At 41.0% G+C, this 6010-nt stretch overlaps 1 long non-coding RNA gene across 1 annotated transcript; it reads right to left on the bottom strand.

Annotated features, from left to right (window-relative positions):
* Positions 1-3801: 3801 nt before the first annotated feature.
* On the bottom strand, positions 3802-5533 carry LOC120935405. The gene is made up of 5 exons (XR_005748462.1): positions 5269-5533; positions 4980-5053; positions 4563-4657; positions 4209-4405; positions 3802-3978 (listed from the first exon to the last, which is right to left on the bottom strand). It is a non-coding gene; the product is annotated as an uncharacterized LOC120935405 (long non-coding RNA).
* Positions 5534-6010: the final 477 nt, after the last annotated feature.

Below are 6010 nucleotides of genomic sequence, written 5' to 3'. Positions count from 1 at the left end.
ATATATATGGGACCGACTATATACACCTCCAGTATATAAAACTCAAATCTTCAACTCCAGCACATCACTTACTTGCAGACTATCTCTCCTCAACACCTCCATCATATCACATGCTTGCACTTCCTGGACCAGCTAGCACTGATTAGTAGGCCTGACACTGGCTCAGCCAGGCTTAGGGGGGATGCCTTTTGCAGGCAGGGCCCATGGGCCCATTTAGTGTAGCAAAAATATGGTAGTCCTTAGTTCTAGCTGTCCACGTGGCTACTGAGCCCAGTGCCACATCTTCAGGCCCTGCCAGCCCTCATGGCTCCAACTGCCTCTCTCCACTGACTGTGACACCCCAGTCCACTCCTCTGGGTCTGCACCCATCTCAGACTGCACTCTCCCAGTCCTCTCAGACATGCCTTCCCAGTCCTCTCCCGACTGTGTGTCACTCAGCAGCCCTCTTGGCTGCGACCTTTTGTTCCTCTCCTGGAGACTTTGCCTGGCAGTGCTCTCCCAATGTCCTCTCTTGCTCCCGTGCCACCTGTTCAGGACACCTCTGTGTGTCATGAGAAGGGTCCTGTCCACACCCAAGCTCCGGGCCCAAGGTCACCCCTCCAGCCTGGGAAGCTCTCTGAAAGGCCCCCGACAGCCTAACACTCCATCTCCAGCTTCCGCTCGAACAACTCCTCCCTAGCTGGGCTGACCCTAGGAATTTAGGGAGGCCTGCACCCTGCCAATCCAGATTGGGGATTGGTCAGGGCTCCTTAGAAAACCCCAGACAGCACCACCACCACCAAACAATAGAACATTCTGGAAAGATGTGGGAGGTCTTGCTGATGCTGCCTGTGAGTCATCCAGCTTTACTTTGAGTCACTCCCAACCCAGATCAAAACACACCTAGGCTTGGCTGTCAGTCAAACCTGGAAATTTACCTACTCTCACAAAAAATAAAAAACATACACTATCCTTCTAGCACACTACAGGGTGCTACACAATGATTTAAAAACAATCTACACTCCAAAGTGTAAATGTATTTGATTAAAAAGCTAAAGAACTGGCAAGTTGTGTGCTTTGCAATGATCTCAGATATTAATTGTAGCACTAACTCCATAGGAGCTGCTGGATAGGATGGATCCTTTGCCTTGACCTTTTCAAAAATCTCAGCCCCCCTCTGACACACCAGGTTGAATGTACCAACATACAATATCACATTAATTCACTGAAATAAATACTTAGTACTCAATAGTAGTGCCATTTCAAAGAAAACATGCACCAAAGCAGATAGTAAAGGTAAACCTGATTTATTTTCACCCAATAGGGTTAGTAACTAAGTAAGCATAAAATGGATTAACAATGATAATCATGGTAACCAGATCAGCATAAACAGTAGCAAAGCCACTTCAAGTGCAGCAGTGAGTTCTGAAACTACACTGCCATTCATGGCAGTGATGCTAGTCCTAGACCAACTGGATATGTACTGTCCAAAAAAAAGGAGGATCGTAGCGGAGATAGCAGGGGAACAAAGGGGGGCTTATAGACTAATTATTATAGAAGGGACAGTCCTTTGAGATGTTTTTCTTCCAGCTATTTTTGGGACCCTGTAAGTGCTTTGGTGCACTTAAAGACAGTAATCCCAGTTAACCTGCATGCAGGTGGCAGAGACACCAGACTTTATCCAAAAAATCTCTAATCTTGTTCCCAGGGCATTACATTGTGGTCTCATCATACAGACTGGCTCCCCAAGCCGTTGCTTACAAAATAAAAAAAGCTTGCAGAGATAATTTAATTTTTTTTTGGGGCTTTATAAATGCAATCATTACTGCAGCAGCATTTATACACAGGTGAACTAAGGGGACCCCCCAGGCACTATATTGAAAGGAATTTTTCATTGTTATGCTTACACTTTAGGCATCAATAAATCACTGCTCATTTAAAAATGAAGGACAGCACCCGGACCCCCATAACTATTGTATGCCCAATTGCTTGCATATAAACCTTTAGAATGGGCACTTTTGATTTTTCACATTCTGGTCCCATAGAATTTAAGGGGGTTTGTTACTCGGTTCCGAACCTTCACAATGTTTGAAAGTTCTGGTGCGTCCCAACCCTAGCTGTAATCATGAACTGCATTTGAAATTTTAGTTGCTTGGCTTTCTTTGGTAAAGTCATTAATCTGGATACAGGTCAGTGAGTTTGAAAGCAATAAAGTCGGAGGATCAGCATTACACACAGGCAGGTATCTTTTCTTATAATGAGAGGTCAGCAAGGATAGCATATGCAATACCTTCAATACAGATGTCTTAAACTGGTCCAAGAAATACAGTATATTTGTTTTCAGTGAATCATTATGTTTCATAAAGGATGCTTAGCATGATAAATATGGAGAGAACAAGTCATATGAAACTGTTAGCAATAAAATAAAAAACAAGTGTTTGCACACATATGCATGCATGGCGTCACTTAAAGTGAAGCTCCACTCAAAGGGGCAAGTTCTGCTTTAAGCAGTTTTTACAGGTACCTGCTCGGCTGCTCCCACTTTCGCTTCCACGTCACAGGTTCCAGAAGATTGCCGACCAATGGGGAGGTGCTGTGGGACTCGCGCATGCACAGTTGGGAGCCCGGCTGTGAAGCCGCAAGCTGTCACAGCCAGGTGCCCACACTTGCAATGCCAGCACCGTGGAGAGATGAGGGAGAGAACTGAGGGTTCGGGTGGCCGCATTGCTGGATCATGGGACAGGTGAGTGTGTGTTTATTAAAAGTCAGCAGCTACACTTTTTGTAGCCGCTGACTTAAATTAAACACAAAAATGCTGGCACGCTCCCGAGCCAAACTGTGTTCATCCATAGACACACGCAGCACAGCTCAGCCACACAACTCGCTACCTCCTCATGTGATTTGACTGACAGCAACAAGAGCCAATGGCCTATGGTCTCCTGTGAGACCAGGAAGGAAAAGCATCACTGTCTTCTCTTCCCTTGACAACTCTTCTCTCAACAACTTCCTGCATGCTTTGCGGTTTCTCCATTGCTCATTCCTTTGGTTTGCTTTAGATTTCTATTGACTCCCCCTCCTAAAACCTCTTCACTCAACAACTCTGTAGTTCAGAAGGCAGGCTCTGTAAAACGTGTGACACAAGGCATAGTGAATATGTGTCACAGAATTCAAGGAAGTAAATGTGCGAGACTACTGAAGGATTCAAAATACAGGTTACACATACTAGCTCATTGTAACCTGTTGGAGACGATTTACTACTTCAGGTATTCAATTAAAAAAATATAAATTTCCTGATTAGGTATTTCATGAGAAAAGAGTGTGACAATAATTCTTTTTATAGGTCAGTTCCCTTTAGTTGTACTAGACAAATCCATTTTTTTTGTAGGTTTCATATACAACAAGGGAAGTGATTCGCTTTGCAGGATGTATTTACTGATGGCGTTAAGAAAAGGAAATAGTCTGTTTTAGGCAAAGACAGCCGTTCATTCAAAAAAATGTATCAGTGGATAAATGAAAATGAATCTGTGACTGCCTTCTATATATTAAAGGATCACTAAAGGATTTTTTTTTTAGCTAAATAGCTTCCTTTTCCTTACTGCAGTCCTGGTTTCATGTCCTCATTGTTCGTTTTTGCTTTGAAGTTGCTGTAATTCTTCTGTGATCTCCACACTTCCAGGTTGTCTGGCTCCTTATAACCACAGTACTGGGAGCTTTTCACGGTGGTCTAAGCTGTCATTACTGTGTGTCTAAAACTTAACAGAACCAATCAGATTTATTTTATAAAAAGATTTTCTTTGTAAAAAGACATAGAAAAAAGAAAAAAGAAAAAAGATATACATTGAATACTATAGAGTGCATACTAGACAAATTCCAGACTAACAAATAAAATGATACTTCAAGTGCATAAAGATGCAGGTGATCTTCATTTCATCCCGCATGTAACGGTTCTACTAGTTTCGCCCAAGGGGGCTTCGTCAGGAACCAATGGGGGGCAGTAGTCTGAGCAAACAAAAAGTATATCAATGAACGGAAAAAGATATGTAATAATATATACAAATAGTCACATAGATTTATTGTATCAGTACATACAAACGTGTCTGATTGACCATAGATGTTGATATAATCATAATTTATTATACGACATAAAAACAATGTATTTTGTTTAAGTAGGCGAAAGTCGAGTTAATGGAGTGTCTGTGATAGCTGTGGACTTTGACAGAAATATTTACCTGAAAAAATGGACTGAAAAACCTGAATAGTTAGCCGTAACTGGCTCAGAATCCCAGATGGAGAATCCCAGATGGAAGGAAGGAGGGATGGGAAAAAGAGGAAATGATCCTCTTATGCATGCGGGTAGGATCACCATGCACCGCACAGAGCCTGGATGCAAGCCTATAGAGGAAGAGGAGCCGAAGGCAAGCAGGTACTGTGGGTACAGAATGAAGATATTAAAAAATTAGCAAATAAAAAGAGAAGAAAGAGATATGATCAAGAAAAGACAAAAATTGTGATGAACAGACATCTATAGAAAAGATATGTATAAAAAAAATAAAAAATAAAAAAAAATAATTAATAATTATTACCTGGTTCAAATAATGATAAGAATAATGGGAAGATTGATGATGAAGTAGTCTCAAAAGAGATTGATATGGATCATCCCAAGAAATTTCTGTCAGTACTGTACAGCACAAAATAGGAAGTCATTCACTATGAAACTATATACAATATGTCATAAGATTGTATAATGACAGATTAGTTTGAAAGTTAATTATTAAGACCGCAAATAACAGCGGTAATAAAGATAATGTTAATATAAGTGTAAGCGCCTATATAGGCTGCAGAATATTAAAAGAATCTAAGTTACTAAAGGAATGTAGCATTTTTTTGTGTACTAATTAAACATTGTAATTGTTACACCTATCAGAATAGTAAAGGTAAAACAGGGAGAAAGTGAAAATAAATACTTGTCTGATTTAAACGAATAATGGTAATGGTATTACCTGATTAAAGTTGCAATAGTAACTGCCGGAAATTAGGCAGATAAATTGCCCAAGAAATCTGTTTAGTCCAAATGCTGAATAGTAAAAAATCAAAGAAAAAAGTCAATCAAGGAGAAAGTATTTCCTCAGTGTTGACAAATAGATGAATGAAATATAATATATTTTCACAAAGTCTGCAAGTGGCAACAAAGTATCACACCCAGACTATTGTGGATACTAAATTAAACTTGAAGAAAAAAGATATATATAACATGAAATAAAGATAAGAAAATGGTAGATGAGAGCATACCTATGACCTGCTGTTGCCTCAGTATACCGAGGAATGATTCCTCTGGCAGAGCTCACGCTGATTGATCAGCTGTGCGGCTCACTAATATGCTGCCCTCAATCAGAGTGAGATGATATACAGCTGAATAGGGGGCAGCTCCTCACTCTCAAATGGGCGTGGTTGTCACGGCAGATGTCATGGGGATTACCCATGGGAGCCACAGGGACCGCGTCTGCGCAGAAGAAGGGCATCCCTCTAGGAGATGCTGAATCAGGCGCGCCGGCGCGGAGAAGAGGAAACCCCTGGGGAAATACACCGGCGTTAGATATGACGCATCAGTGCCTACCCAATGGGTGCCGTGAAGAAGCGGACACGCACTGACACTCAAGCCTCCGCTTGAGTTCAGCTCAGGAACGCTGAACTGGTGCGCGCCCCCTAGCGCCCAGAGTGGCTTGCAGCTTGAAACGGACTGATAGATGTCCGATAATGCAGGCAATCAGCTGAAGTGCAGGGGATCAATGCTGATGGTAGGAGGGCATGCAAAGCAAGTTTGGATCCATATCAGGCAAATAGGTGAAGAAATAAGGATAGATATGGGAAAAGGGGAAGAGAGAGAAAACGAAAAATATATATATATATAATAATAAAGAATATTAATTAATAAATGAAAAAAATAAATAAAGAATATTAAGTAAAATATAAATTATAAAAGGAAAAAACAAGAAAAAACAAGAAATTAATAGTAATAAATGATGAGTGAAAA

The sequence above is a fragment of the Rana temporaria genome, chromosome 4, assembly GCF_905171775.1.
Source record: "Rana temporaria chromosome 4, aRanTem1.1, whole genome shotgun sequence".
Taxonomy (NCBI): domain Eukaryota; kingdom Metazoa; phylum Chordata; class Amphibia; order Anura; family Ranidae; genus Rana; species Rana temporaria.
The sequence above is the reverse complement of the archived record's forward strand: the minus strand, read 5'-3'. Positions and strand labels throughout refer to the sequence as shown.